The sequence below is a fragment of the Akebia trifoliata genome, chromosome 7, assembly GCF_017979445.1.
Source record: "Akebia trifoliata isolate Shusen 1 chromosome 7, ASM1797944v1, whole genome shotgun sequence".
In the NCBI taxonomy this organism is placed as follows: domain Eukaryota; kingdom Viridiplantae; phylum Streptophyta; class Magnoliopsida; order Ranunculales; family Lardizabalaceae; genus Akebia; species Akebia trifoliata.
Window position 1 is genome coordinate 555,924 of NC_141381.1, and position 16,367 is coordinate 572,290.

At 34.3% G+C, this 16,367-nt stretch overlaps 1 long non-coding RNA gene and 1 pseudogene across 1 annotated transcript; both read left to right on the forward strand.

Moving 5' to 3' along the window:
- The first annotated feature begins 605 nt into the window (after window positions 1-605).
- Window positions 606-2,088, forward strand: LOC147397830 (epidermis-specific secreted glycoprotein EP1 pseudogene; annotated as a pseudogene).
- A 2,976-nt stretch (window positions 2,089-5,064) lies between these two features.
- Window positions 5,065-9,221, forward strand: LOC147397831 (uncharacterized). The gene is made up of 4 exons (XR_015179596.1): window positions 5,065-5,341; window positions 5,433-5,648; window positions 5,774-8,825; window positions 8,978-9,221. It is a non-coding gene; the product is annotated as an uncharacterized LOC147397831 (long non-coding RNA).
- Window positions 9,222-16,367: the final 7,146 nt, after the last annotated feature.

The following is a 16,367-nucleotide window of genomic DNA, read 5'->3' on the forward strand; positions in this document are numbered from 1 at the left end:
GGGTGGTAACAAATAACATTTTTGTGTAGTGCAAACGGCAGGCACCCATTGTTGTATTTTTTTTTTAAACTATCTAAAGAGAAAGGGATGATTGAGACTGGACATAAGACTCATATAAACAATTGAAGGTTCTTACAAATTCTCTTATCTCAATGCAAAGTGAACACAACATGGGCACCACTTCATACGCAAAATTCAAATTCAATCTTCAATTAAAAGCCTATCCAATAGAAAATCCAGTTTTTAATAAACTTTTAGCGATACCTATCTAAATATATTCGTTCTCTATAATAAACTTCTCCTGAACTAAAGCATTTTAAAAATATATTTCTCAAAAATATGCAATGAAAATTGGATGTATCAGCATACCAGGTTCCCTAAGGATCACTGTGAAACTTCTTATCATCATCAGACACAAACACATGTATCCATGTTTATTAAATAGGTAACAAAACATTATTAGTAAAGTAGGGCAAGTAACTAGAAAGAAAGACTACAAAGGATACGTCTAATCACTTTGTGCTCCCATGAAAATAATATTTTGTTTTCTCTTCTAATAATTCTTCCTTATAAAAATAAAGAGCTGATCTATACTTACTATATAAATGAGAAGCAAGATTGTCATTGCTCATGTACACACGTATTTAGAAAATAATTGAAGGGTATAGTTTTTAACTATAATTTGAAGACTGCTTATAAAATCTAAGAGTTGTGATATCTGCCTACCTCATGGGCATACTCAATCAACTATGTGACAAGTAGGGGAAGCATAGATCTATGCTCCTTAGGATACATGGTTCCCTCGATATATATTTTTTTTATGGGAAAGTACAGTCGTGAATACCTAGGAGAGCAAATCTACGGTTTCGAACTTGTCATATCAGAGTAGTCGATTGAGTTTGCCCCGTGGAATAGTTAGATTATAATGATTTAAAGTCCAAATAAATAAATAATGAAGAGTTGTGGTCAAAGTTTAATATTGGCTCTTCATTACAATAACAAGCCATAGAAAGAGACCCATTATCTAGGTTCAAATTTAATGTTTTGACTTGATCCTTTATTAATAAACCTGTGGAGGAGAGATAACACAGAGCCATCCAACAATATCTTCTTCACTTTCACTCACATTTTCCTTCCTATTCCTTTTCCTCTTTATCCTTTCCTCTGTTTCTCAAGCTATTGTTCCTCCTTCCAAAACATTCAAATTTATCAATCAAGGCGAATTCGAAGAATACATCGTAGAGTAAGATGGAAACTACCGAGTTTAGATGTTTTCAACTCTCCTTTCACACTTTGCTTCTATAACACTACCCCGAATGCCTACACCCTCGTATTACGTATGGGTACTCCTTGTTCTGAATCACTCATGCGATCGGTTTGGGAGGCTAATTAATTGTAGTAAACCCGTCCACGAGAATGCCACTCTGACCTTTGGTAGTAATGGCAATTTAGTCCTAGCTGATGTTGATGGGCACATTGTTTGGCAAACCGGTACAGCCAACAAAGGCGTCGTTGGCCTCAAACTTCTTCCAAATGCTAATTTGGTCCTTTATGATAATCAAGATCGATTCATGTGGCAAAGCTTTGATTACCCAACTGACACGCTTTTGGTGGGTATTGTATTATGTCCTAGTGGTCCTACTGGACTTATTAGTCATGTGTCTGATATCGATGGCTTAGACGGTCCATACACTTTTGTCATGGAGCAAAAACGATTAGCTTTGTACCTTAAAGAGTAAGAATTCTCCAAATCCCTTATTTCATTACTCAAATGAAGACTTTGGAGCTCGTGAGGGACCCTTGGCACATGTGGTCTTCAATAGTGCCCTAGAGATGGATGAAGCCTATACTTACGAGTTACGATAAGAGTTTGACATGGATAATTCGTCAACGGTTGGGACTTTAATTTTGGCTAGACTAAAATACAATAGCACATTATCAATGCTTCGACTAGGATCAAATGATAATATGAAGATCTATACTTGCCCTTCCAAGTATGGCAAGAATGCTTTTCTGAGCATTATATATATGTCCACCAAACATAAAACAACAGTCTGTGCAAACCAGATAAGAGTAAACCAAGATTAGAATAAAAATAAAAAAAGGGATAGAAGCAGCAATTTAAGTCTCAACTGTTATAAATTTAAGTATCAGTAACAGACCCACCGTTTGATTAGTAACTACTTATTTTTATAATAAATGAGGCTTCATCAATAAAACAACATGCCCATTCAGGTTATCTAAAAATTCAGCATACCTTGGATTATAATTACAAAAAAGGAAAGATTTTGAAGGATAAAGTCATTGAGAAATCTGAATCAGCCAAAGATCTTCTAAGGTTAATTGAATCACAAGTGCATTGAACAGGAACAACAACATCAATTTTCCAAATTATAACAAAGACAACAATAAGTACCTTACGAACATCTGCACTCTGGTTCCCAAATGCATCAAAAAGAGCAGGCAGAAATGAAGGCAATTGAGCCATTAGTTCTTCTTGTGAGGACCACCCGATGAGCTTCATTCATACAGAAAAAAGCCAGATTAACAGAAATGAATAAATTTGAAGTAATTATATTTATCTTTCATATAACATTACTAGAAACAACAACAACAACAACAACAACAACAAATGTTAGTTGACTTAAGAGAATTTCATACTAAAGTAAATATCAATTTTTTGTAGGGAAGTGAGTAATCCAATGAATAAGGACGTATTTTATACAAAAATTATTTAGTAATGAAACTTGACAACAATTTAAATTGTTTACCTTGGATTGGTAGGGAGTCACTGAGTCTATTTGTATGCAAAGATAAGGCCTTGAGAGAAGTCGAGTCCCAATAAAAAGGAATACTCTCTTGAAGTAGTTAAGACTTAAAAATCTAGAAAATAAAATCAAAGGTTTAGGATTTGTAATCAAACTAAAATTTGAATCAACACTACCGAGAGTTTAAATCCTATAGCAGAAAAATCTAGGTTTTAGGAATTGATTCAACTGAAAAATCATCAAAATATGTAGGAAAACACACCTTTTCTATCGATTCAATTGAAAAATCATCCAATTCGTTTTCGAACTTGAAATGAGAGACAGAGAGATCAAGTTTGAGATGAGAGAGAGAGAGAGATTGAGGTTGAGACGAAGAGGCTGTTTTCGTTTGAGACGAAGAGAAGGCTGTTTTCGTTTGAGATTGAGACGAAGAAACAGAGAGAATTTAGGGTCAGACATTTTCGTTTTAGACGAAGAGACAGAGTGAGATCCGATTTCGTGCAATAAATTGTTTTTCCTGTAGTGTATGGGTGTACTTGGGGGTGAGGCTGTTAAATGTGATACTTTAACCCATTCGTAAAGACTAGAAGTGAGTGTCTATTTATTTTTGGATATCTTCGTCGTTCTCTTCATAGTCTTGGCCTCAACAATTTTATGAACAAATGTTCTTTGAGGAAGTTTTGTTTTCAAACCGCTTCCCTCATTTTCTGCACGCTTCTAGCTCATACAAGCTGCATTCAATGGATATGGAATCACCATTGGATTTGTTGGATATTGATGAATCTGCTCAGTTGAAAGAGTGTGAATCATCAATACCCTTACAACTTCTTGGTGTTCGGCATGCTATTCTAATCGGTGATGAATGTCAGCTTCCAGCAATGGTATGTATACGCGCCTAGGTTTGAATTAATTGTTAAGAGAATTATAATTTGCCCATCAAATAGTGCACTTTTTTTGTTAGAATATTACTAAACTGACTCAAAAAATACACTCGAATGACATGGAATAATGTTCATAGAACCATAGATTTTTTCTTGTGTATCTCGAGGGAAATTCGTGGCTCTTTTAGTATGGGTACCTTACCTCCACATTATAATTGCTAATAGATGATGTTTCCTACTCTTCAAATTTATCTTTTTCTGACTAGGTTTGTGTTGAAGCGGGTTCTGGAACAAGTCTGTTTGAAAGGTTGAGTTTATTAGGACAACCAAAGCATCTTCTCGACGTGCAGTACAGAATGCATTCTAAAATAAGTTACTTCCCAAATGCCAAGTTTTATCTCAATGAGATTTTGGATGCTCCTAATGTCAGGAGCCGGAGTTATGAAAGACAGTATCTTCCTGGCCCTATGTTTGGGCCCTATTCCTTCATTAATATTTCTAATGGAAAAGAGGTACTAGATGATGTTGGACATAGCTGGAAAAATATGGTGTAAGTAGCTGTTATGAAAATTGTGCTAAAGCTTTTTAAAGGTATGTTCGGCATGAGTTAAGTGGCTGTATTATTTTGCAGTCCAATTTGAATATAATATATTCCTGTGTGATACACTTTTGATCAAAAAAGTTTTACCAATTCCAACATATTTTTTTATTTTTTACTTTTGGATTAGTTACAAAGCCTCAAAGTGACTCTTTTCCGAACTCTTTTCTTCCCTATTTGCCTTACTATTCCTTCAGAAATAGTGATGTTCATATAGATGATTGAAGGGGAATCAATATTTTATTCATGAATGACAAAGTTATGGTAAAATTCTCTTGATAATTAATGTAACGTGACATTTTTTAAATTTAATTTGGAGAGGTATTTCGATAGAGTGTAGGTCAATAGTCATGCAATGGTGCAATCTTTCTCTTTAAAATACTAAGATACTGATGTTCCACCTGTGTTGATACACCGTATGTGGCAATGCATGAATACCTTTTTATTATAATTTCTCTCATTACATTTGACTAATTTTTAAATCCTAGAAAAATTCTAATTTGCTTTGTTGGAAGAAAAAATTTGTAATTATTATGTTGTTACAATTCTTACTGCAAAATTTGCACGGAGAATGCTACAAGTTAAAAGATTTTTTCGTAAATATTTGAAGATGAAGGATTATGTTCCTGTTTTACATATCAGTATTTGAATTGGTGTTTGGGTATTTAGTTCATAGCCTTTTGTGTTAACTAATTATATTTGTGTGCATAAGTTTGCTTATTTTAACGAGTTTCATGGTCTTGCTCTCACCCATTATCCTAGGAACTTTTTTTTCCGATATAGATTCTTCAGTTTCTTCAAACTAGTTATGACAGTTACGTATTTAGAATTTGTTGTTACAGAATGGGATGGATCAGGAAAGAATGTTAGCATTGGTATTGTATTCCCATACTCTGCTCAAGTTTCTATAATTCAAGAGAAACTGAGACAGAAGTACGAGAAGCTCAAGGAGTTCTTTGTAAGGGTTCCATTGATGGGTTCCAAGGTGGTGAGGAAGACATCGTAATAATCTCTACTGTTCGATCTAATTTTAGAGGATCAATTGGGTTCCTGTCGAATCGTCAACTCACTAATGTTGCTTTGACAAGGGCTAAGTATGGATTATGTGCTTCTTAAATAGATATTTGCCAAGCTGATTACCTAATTGTCTCTATTTACTTCAATATTGGATTCTTGGCTTTGCAGGCACTGTCTTTGGATTTTGGGAAATGGAACAACTCTTGTTAACAGTGTGTCTGTTTGGGCAGCATTAGTCCATGATGCGAAGGACCATCATTGTTTCTTTAACTCAGATGAAGATAAGGACATTGCCAAAGAAATATTAAATGTCAAGAAAGAGCTCGATCAGTTGGATGATTTGCTTAAGGGGGGTAGCATATTTTCAAAAGTGCAAAGTGGAAGGTAATTTTGTCTTCAATAGTGGAAGATTTGTTCTAATTTTTTTCCATAATTTATTGTATTTTTCTTTTATATAGGTTTTCAAAATTGTCTTCTATTTTATTCCAATATTCCCAGATTTATTGCAGAGACTTTGGAGTGGTTGGCGCCCACGGAAGAGGAATGTAGACACTATGTGTGAAAACTTGTTGCAGCTTGTCAAACAATTCAAGGTTGAAGGCCTATATGTTATTTGCACAGTTGACATTGTATACTCAAGTGTTGAAGATTTGGGATATTGTTCCGCTAGAGGAGATACCAAAACAGATCAAGTGTCTGGATAACATCTTTAGAATGTACACATATGATTTTGTCAACTGCTGCAAAGTGAAATGCACTGAGGGGTACGTATAGTCCTTATTTATCCGAATGTAATACTAATAGGTGGATTCCTCTGCTATATATTCATGCCAAGCATGTGGTGGAGGATCACATTTTTAATAGCTAGTAAATAAATTAGAGATTCTGTTGCTGCAGCAACTTTTGCTAATGCCACCCCAATTCATAAGTAAATCACCAAAGAATTAGCACACATTTGGGGTCGCGTTAGCAAAAGTTGGCGTGGCAATAGAAGCTCTCTAAAATTTTCACTGGATTTAGAGATGAGATTTCCCCTTCTAAGTTGTAGTAGTGTGCTTTCGAAATTTTATGTTTCAATCATTTATTTTTTTGCAAATACAAATGTTCTATGTTCTTAGAGAGTTATGTGATGAAAACATATGATATCACATCTCACTGTATTTTACTCTAAAAACTTCTTATCTTTGAAAGGTTTTGTGTGTGTGTGTGTGTGTGAATCTGTTAGTCTCCATTGATCATTCTTTATTTTGTGTTTTGTTTCTTTAGAAATTTGGAAGTGCCATTGATGTGGGGAACATGTGATGATATTGTCCAATTTAAGAGCACTAGCGGAACTAAGGCTGACAATGATTCAAGTACTAGTGCATTTGATGGAAGAATTTATATTGAGAACTCAAAGGTGGGTGAGAGTCTGTTACTGATGAAATTCTATTCCTTATCATGTGGTCTGGTGGGACATTTGCTTTCTGGACGTGATGGAGGAGAAATTCAGCTCCCTTTTGAAGTAACAGACCAAGAATTGGAGATAATTCTTTTTCCTAGAAGTTCTTTTATCCTTGGAAGGTCCGGAATGGGTAAAACAACTGTTTTAACTAAGAAATTGATTCAAAAGGAACGGTTGCATTATCTTTCTTCAGAAGGATTCTGTGAAGTTAATAGTGATAAGTGTATGGATGTTCTTAAGAGAAATGAGATTGTACCGAGCCTTGGAAAGCCTAAGGGGCATGTCTTATGCAAATTATTTGTTACTGTCTGCCCCAAACTATGTTCAGCTGTCAAGAACCACATTTCTCACTTGAAAAGTTTTTTATATTACTTAAATAGTTTCAGCTACATAATACTGTTATTCTCATGTTCTTTTTTGAAGTTCTTGTAGGTAACTTGTTATTTGTTAAATTAAGCATCTGTTCTCTTATCATAGTTATGTTAATTGCTAATTTATTTGAGATTATTTTTTATGCCAAGGATGAGATTCATCAATCACGTTTAATAAATATATATAACGTTACAATGTAAAAGAAGTTGCAAAGTTTCCTCCAATGGGTGAATAAAATGAGAAACCAATAACGAAACCAGTACGAGTAACTTTTTCCTAAACCTTAGTCACTAATGAACAAGGAAATTTTCAAAAGAGGAAATTGTGTAATTTTCCCAGATTGGATCAGAATCTATGTGGATCCAAGAGTTGAACAATTGTAGAATCCGAAGTTATAAATTGCTCATTGTAAACAGTTGTGAATCAAGTTTATGTAAGTAGATTGCACAAGTGCCATTGGAGTAGAGGTGTGCAATTGGACGACAACAAGATTCTTATATGTTCCACTTTGGTTATCTAGTAGATTATCAATTGATGCCATGTGAAAATTTAACCTTGTATTGATTTGATTTAGCAAATTTAGTTATTGACCTTCATCGTCGATTGAGAGATGGAATCTATGTGGGTGAGGAAATGGACTTTGTCTATGCTGATGAGGTTCAGGATCTTACCATGAGACAGATTGCTCTTTTTAAATATATTTGTAGAAATTTTAATGAGGGATTTGTTTTCTCGGGCGATACCACACAAACAATTGCCAGGGGGATTGATTTCAGATTCCAAGATTTAAAATCTTTATTCTACAAAGAGTTCCTCTTAGAATATGGAAGTGATGATGAGGATAAAATGAAAAAGAAGGGCCAAACACGTATCTCAGACATTTTTCATTTAATACAAAACTTTCGTACACATGATGGTGTTCTTAACCACTAGCTTTACCACTTCTTTCCAATGTCTATTGATGTTTTAAGCTCTGAAACAAGTCTACTTTATGGTGAAGCACAAGTTATATTGGAATCCAAGAATGATGAAAATGCGATTATAACAATATTTGGTAAAAGTGGAAATATAAGTGGGAATATGGTTGGATTTGAAGTGGAGCAGTTTATTTTAGTACACGATGATTCTGTAAGGAAGGAAATTGCCAGCAATGTTGGAAATCAAGCCCTTGTTTTGACAATACTTGAGTGCAAGGGCCTAGAGTTTCAGGTGATTGATTTTTTCATTTCTAGGATAAGTCCCATTTTCATGTCCAAGACATACATGTATTGATTTTTCATTTGCAATGTGGCATAAAATGTTAACTCAGTTCAAATATTTGGTTTAATCAATTTTTGGAACTTTTTTCATTTTAGATCATCTGTCTTGTTACATTTTGTTGCTTTTGCAGGATGAATTGTCGTACAATTTTTTTGGCACATCTCCTCTAAAAAATCAATGGAGAGTAATCTATGTTTATATGAAGGAGCAAGACGTGCTTGACTCCGCTGCACCAAGTTTCCCAAAATTTGGTAAGGCCAAACACAACATCCTTTGCTCTGAACTTAAGCAATTGGAACGTTGATATAACACGTACAAGGCAAGGCAAAGATTATGGATTTGTGAATATAGAAGATTTTTCGAGGCCTATGTTTGATTATTGGAAGAAGTTGTGCCTTGTCCAAGTTAGATTACTTGATGACTCACTTGCACAGGCGATGCAAGTTGCTAGTGGCAAAGAGGATTGGAGTTCACATGGTATCAAGGTTTGAACTGGGATGTTTGAGTTTTCTCTTCTTTCTTTTTTCATATTTGTTTTTTCTTTCCTTATTGTTTGACTTCATCACTTGTTCTAATATTTGGTTGAGAAGTTCTGAGTCATTCCTTGGCTTCTCTTACGTATTTAACATCTTCGCAGTTATTCAATGAGGATAACTTTGAGATGGCAACAATGTGCTTTGAAAGAGCTGGAGACTTGTACAGGGAAATATGGGCACGGGCTACTAGCCTTCGAGCTTCGGGCGAACGTATGTGTGGTTCAAATCTTGAATTGGCCCTTATGGATGCTGCCACAATTTTTGAAACAATTGGCAATGCTGAGATAGCTGCCCAATGTTTTATTGAGTTAGAGGAAGATAAAAGGGCAGGTTTGGACTATTTCTCTCGACATTTTTAAGGAATATATGTATATATATGTATATTTTAGATTTGTCATTGTATTATATCTAGTCTCTGGAATTTTTGGGTGGGTTTTGTGATCTTATGTATGCAATCTTTCTATGAAATATTTTCTGTTATCTTTGTGAAATAGCAAACCTTCAGTTGGGTTTGTCAACTTGCAGATTCGCAATATCATTTATGTTTTTTTTTAGAAGTCTTTTAGTAGCTACTCTTGTTTTTCATGTCTGACGATAGAGTTCACTCAGTGCCCAAGTTCGCATTTCATTTTTAAGAAACAAGTGTCCTTCCTGATTGCGTTGTAGTCCTCTTTGTACTAATGATTGAGAACCAACGTTTTGGAGGGACTGTCTTCTAGTAAATGTTTGACCGTGTGAGACACTATCATGTATTGGACCTGTCTTTTATGTGTTAATACTTTCCATTAAATCTTACAAATACAAGGTTTTCGTTTAGATTATTAAAATGCAAACCATTGACAAACAATGAGAACACAGAATACTACAGCGTGCACATGAATCAGACAGACTTGCATTTGATTATATTGGAGAACTCTCACCATTTGCAAATTGAGAAATTACTAAAAAAAAACCTAAAATTGTAGGATTTTACAACCATCTCATCAGTAGGATTTTTGGCAATGACATCTCTGAGATGGTTCTCCTAATTTTGAGTCCTCAAACACATTTCCCGTGGCATGAAAGGGAGTGCAGATACAACCGTTGATATTATTGGAAGAAGTAAAGAATTAAAAAAATTGAGCAAGCTTTTGTGGAGGGATGCACTTCACTATCATGAGTTGAAAGATACCTCAACTATGATGAAGTTTGTTATGGCCTTCCATTCTATGGATTCCATACGTACTTTCTTAAGTACTCGGAATTATCTTGACGACCTCTTGTTGTTGGAGAAAGAATTGGGGAGTTTTCTCGAAGCGGCCAGCATTGCAATGCTGAAAGGTGATCTTCTTGAGGCTGATTTTCTAGGAAAGGGTGGGTGTTGAGAAGATGCATCAAGTCTGATTCTATTGTATGTTCTTGGGAACTCTCTTTAGGCAACTAAAAGCAAGTGTTGGCCTTTGAAGCAATTTACAACGAAGAAAGAACTTCTTACAAAAGCCAAACCAAGATGTTAGCTTGTTACACTTGGGAGAATGTTTGAGTTCTTCCCAGAGAGTTAAGAATCTCCAAGCTGAAATTATCTCTGCTTGGAAAATCCTTGATGTCCATTTTCACACGTAGACAATGTGATTTCACGTAACAATGATTCTATTGAATCTCTCATTTACTTTTCGGAATTTATGGAGGGAGAGAATTGTAAATATATTTGGATACTTTCGATCTCTTGGAACACCGCATGAAAGAGAGTACACGACTTATGGGGAGTTCTGTTTGGGTTTCTTGGGTGCATGGAAAATGAAGTTTAATCAGAGTATCATCTACATGTTGCTAAAGAATAATGCCTATTGGAAGAAAGAAATCGATGACATAAGTCTTCGTAAAAATGGGGACTTGATTGGTATGGATGCTCACCAATTTGTCTCTACCGCACAAAGTTATTGGGTTTCAGAAGTACTTTCAGTTGGCATGAAAGTATTGGAGAAACTCAAAGCTCTTCATATGTTCTGCATTCAGAATTCTTTCTCATTATTTTGCCAAGCTACGAGCATTCTTCACATTTTTGAAGTCACAAAGCATCTTTTGGAGTCCAAGATACTAGACCGGAAAATCCATGCTTGGGCACTGCTGAAGCTGCAGAATTTCCTTGAATCGACGAGATTGAACTTCTTTAACATTGTATTACCCTTCCGATTGGAGAGAAAAAATGAAGAAGAATATGTCTCTTAGAGAAACCGATCTTTATAAGGATCTACTTGAAGAAGCTAGTATATGTTAGAGAATAAGATGTATTGTATTAAAATGCGTGAGATACATTGTATTATTGTTAGTGTATCTCATCACAAATGGAAGGTTGTGATGGAGGATATTCTAGAATATATATTGATATTTAGAATATATCAATAAGGATATTCTCGAATATTTATATTAGGTAGTTTTCATATATCTTAGTTGATGTAATGTCTATAAATACCCTATTGGGGCTTTTGTAATGTTCATCTAAGAATTCTCAATAAAATCATATTTCTACATGGTATCAGAGACTAAGCTCTATTGAGAGCTTGATCTTGGTGTGTCTTTCTTCAGCGATGGCGCCACCGACATTGTTGCGCCATTGCTGGATCTAGATATCTTTTATTTTCTTCTTTGCTATTATTTTAGGTTTTTTGTTTTTTCAATAAAAATCACAACTCCTACATTTCTACAAATCTCACAATTTCACACATTCATGTTATATGATCTCATTTTTTTCTTCTATCGAAAATCTCTCCAACGAGAGTTCTTTCATTTAAATAGGATAATCCTACTTTTTATGCTTCTGGGAGAGATCATGACAGATCTGGTCTAATATGACACCGGCTCTGATAGACTCAAAAAGAGTGGGATGCGACGTGATAGATTTAATAGACGACCACCATCAATCACAATTGGCACTTCGTTGATCAATGAACATATCCATTAATGAAATCAAGTAATTATTCAAAAAAATCAATTATACATTCTCTTTTCAAAGGACCATGCAATTGCAGGAGGATGTTAGAGAATAAGATTTATTATATTAAGATGCATGAGATACATAATATCATTGTTAGTGTATCTCATCACAAATGGAAGGTTGTGATGGAGGATATTCTAGAATATATCAACAAGGGTATTTTAGAATATTTATATTAGGTAATTTTCATATATCTTGGTTGATGTAATGTCTATAAATACCGTATTGGGGTTTTTGTAATATTCATCCAAGAATTCTTAATAAAATCATATTTCTATAGTATATAAAAAATCGACACAAAAGGTGAGTTTTATGTTTGGAAGAATTGGAAATGCTGTGATGTTGTTTCTTGTGTTTGGTAAGCTAACTAATCAAATGTTACGAGATGATATCAAAGTGCTTTGATGTGAACCTAGTATGGAAGTTATTTAGTGAGCAACTTAAAGAGCACCAAGTTTCAGGAACACAAGAGGCGTCTCTAGCCTACGACCTTCAAGTAGCTTTGCGAAACAATTAGTGCCAATTGGTGGAAAGAGTTTGATTATATATCACCACATTGTTACAGTTATCTTATCGAACGTTTTCTGTACTTCATATCATCTTTCCAAGGGAACTTTTTCACAACAAAATATTCTCTTCTCTTTAAACTTAGAACAGTGCTATGATAGAGAGGGGACGATCGAATGGTTTACGAAATAAGCATGTGAGGGTATTTTGATAAAAAAGTATTTTTTTAAAAGGGCAATTTCAGTACAAAATCCATTTTCAAAGTGTATTTATTGAACTTTAATTTGTGGTACATGTTAACAAAACCCTATGTAAAATTTCGGGTGCCAATAGCATCTCACTTCTAATTGAAAGAGGTGAGTTGATATTTGAATAGTGATGAATGCGCAGGCTGATGTGGTGAGTTTTTAATGTATTATGATAAAAAGATCTATGATTCTTTGTACTTACCACGTCAGCCACGTACCCAATTGCGCACCCAAACAGCGTCCATTGCTTTCTCTTCCTTTTGCACCGACAATGGGGTAAGTTTTGGTATTATTTAGAAAAAGAAGGTATAATAATTGCTTTGAGAGAGAGAGAGAGAGAGAGAGAGAGAGAGAGAGAGAGAGATGGAGAAGATCTTAACTCCGATAATGATGTCCATCTCTTATCTCATTTGTTATCAATTTAAATTAAAAAAAAAAAGCTTATTGCATTCTTAAAAATATTTTTTTAAAGGGCATGTGAGTAACAATTATAGATATTTTTCCTCAAGATACGAGGGAGAAGTATATATGGTTACGTGCACACCAATGTTTTTGAAAGGATGTCAATTTCAATGTTATTCTAGCACAATTAGACTCGATAAATAATTTAAGAAATTGGAATGTGATAAGTAAAAAGGTTTTATTAACGACTTACCATATGCAATAGGTAAACCTTGGAATAAGCATGTGAGGGTATTTTCGATAATAAATCCAATTTTTTATTGCACTTTAAGACAAATGTTAAAAAGGCCTTAAGTAAAATTTGGGGTGACAATAGCATCTCTCTTCGAAAGAGGTGAGTTCATGTTTTGCTTTCTCTTCCTTTTGCACGTACAACGAGGTTAGTTTTGATATTCTTTAGAGGAAGAAGATATAATAATAGCGTTAGAAAAAGAGATAGAGAGAGACTTGACTCCAATGATGTCCATCTCTTATTTTTTTTTTCTTTTTCTTTCTTTTGCACCCACAGGCTGTGTCAAATTCAGATTCCAATTTGATGAATACGATCATCTTAGTAGGAAATTTTTTTACTCATCGATACTCACACCAACATGAACGGAATGTTATCAATCGTCATTTTTCACATACCATATAGTTATATTTAAGAATAATGATTTTCTGATGCCCCCATCACAGAATCGTAGATCATTTTTTTAGTAATGGTTGCACACGTTTTGGGAAATATCTCATAAAAAAAAAAAAGTAATGGTTGAGAAATAGTAAAAATTCATGTGCAAATAGAAGCTCTCTCTCTTCCCCTTTTGTTTTGTTTGGTTTTGTTTAGATTTAGGATTTTATACAAGCTTGATTCTAATTGTAAACAACTATTGAAATTGAATGTGTTATAAATCTTTGTAATGTTGAGGCAATAATTTGAATCAAACTTTTGTAATTTTTGAATGGTGTGTTTTAAATTTTAATCTTTAATTAGGTTGTGATAAATAAGGAAAATACTGAAGTAACATTGAAATTGACATCATTTCCAACATTATGGATGTGGATTTGGGTACAGAACCATAGATACTTCTTCATCAAGATACGAAGAAGAAACATCTATGATTATGTGCACACCAATGTTTGAAATGATGTCAATGTCAATGTTACCTTAGCAAGTCTCTAATAAATAATTTATGAAAGAGTCATGTTAGGGTGACACAATGACATGGTGGCGTGCACACAACCATAAATGCTTTTCCACGAGATATGCGTAAAAAACATCTACGATTGCACGCATCACTTCCTTTGTGTCACCCTTGTGTTTCTATTTGTGTCATTCTAGCATTAGTCTTTATGAAATTGGGATGTAATAAGTAAAAGAATAATGATGAATGCACACAATTGGATATGCTGTTGACGTGGCAAGGGCACGAAATCACACATTTTTTTTTTTTATGTATCCCAATGAAAAAGATCAATGATTATGTGCACTTGCCAAGTAAGCCACATGTATTCATCACGACTCCAAGTAAAAGGATTTACGAAATAAGCATGTGAGGGTATTTTGGTAAAAATAATATTTTTTTTAAAAGGGCATTTTCGATACAAAATCCATTTTCAAAGTGTATTTATTGAACTATAGTTTAGGGCACATGCTAACAAAACCCTAAGTAAAATTCCGGATGCCAAAAGCATCTCTCTTCGAATTGATAAAGGTGAGTTAATGTTTGAATAATGATGAATGCACACAACTGACGTGGCAAGGGCACAAAACGCACATCTTTTCTAGTGTATCACGATGAAAAAGATCTATGATTCTATGCACTTACCGCGTCAGCAGCGTACCCAATCTCGTACCCAAACTGCATGCATTGTTTTCTCTTTCTTTTCTACCGACAATAGGGTCGATTTTGGTATTCTCTAGAGAAAGAAGGTACATTAATTGCTTTAGAAAAAGAGAGAGAGATGGAGAAGGCCTTGACTCCAATAATGGTGTCCATCTCTTATCCCATCTATCATTTCTTTAAACAAAACAAAAGCTTCTTGTTTTCTTAAAAGAGTCGTATTGGAGTGACCTCAAGGTGGAACCCTATATGGCACTTTTTGACGTGAAAGTGGATAGGAACTATGTATGCTTTTTCATTCCTATCTCAATGAAAAATATCTATGGTTCCATACACTTTGATGTCAAGAAGTGCTATATGAGATTCTAGTTTAAGGTTACTTCTCTTCTTAAAAATATGTTTTTTAAAGGGCATATGAGTAAAATCAATATATATTTCATCGAGATACAAGGAGAAGCATTCATGATTATATGTACACCAATGTTTGGAAGGATGGCAATTTCAATGTTACTCTAGCATGATTCGATGAATACAGCAGCTGACGTGGTGAGGGCACGGAACGCACATCTTTTTCTAGTGTATTCTATGCTTCTACATTTATCATGTCAGTCATGTACCCAATCACGCACCCACCCAAACCACGTGCATTGATTTCTCTTTCTTTTGCATGTACCACATCAGCCACGTATCCAATCGCGCACCCACCTAAACCGTGTGCGTTGATTTCTCTTTCTTTTGCACACTGACAGCGGGGTTAGTTTTGATATTCTTTAGAGAAAGAAGGTACAATAATTGCTTTAGAGAGAGAGAGAGAGACGACCTTGACTCCAACAATGATGTCCATCTCTTATCTTATCATTTATTTAAAGAATTTTTTTTTTTTTTCTTAAAAATATTTTTTTAAAGGGCATATGAGTAAAAATCAGAAATATTTTCATCGAGATACAAAAGAGAAGTATATATGATTACATGCACACCAATGTTTTTGAAAGGATGTCAATTTCAATGTTACTCTAGCACAACTCGACTCGATAAATAATTTAAGAAATTGGGATGTAATAAGTAAAAAGGTTTTATTAACAACTTAACAGATGCAATACGTAAACCTTGGAATAAGCATGTGAGGGTATTTTGATAAAAGAATATTTTTTAAATGGTATTTTCGATACAAAATCCAATTTTGTATCGCACTTTAAGGTAAATGTTAAAAAGGCCTAAGTAAAATTTGGAGTGACAATAGCATTTCTATTTGAAAGAAGTGAGTTAATGTTTTACTTTCTCTTCCTTCGACAACACGAGGTTAGTTTTGGTATTCTATGGAGAAAGAAGATACGATAATGGCATTAGAAAAAGAGAGAGAGAGAGAGAGATGGAGAAGACTTGACTCCAATGTTGTCCTATCTTTTGCACCGACAGTGGGGTTAGTTTTGATATTTTTTAAAGAAAAAAAGGTACAATAATTGTTTTAGAAGAAAAAAAA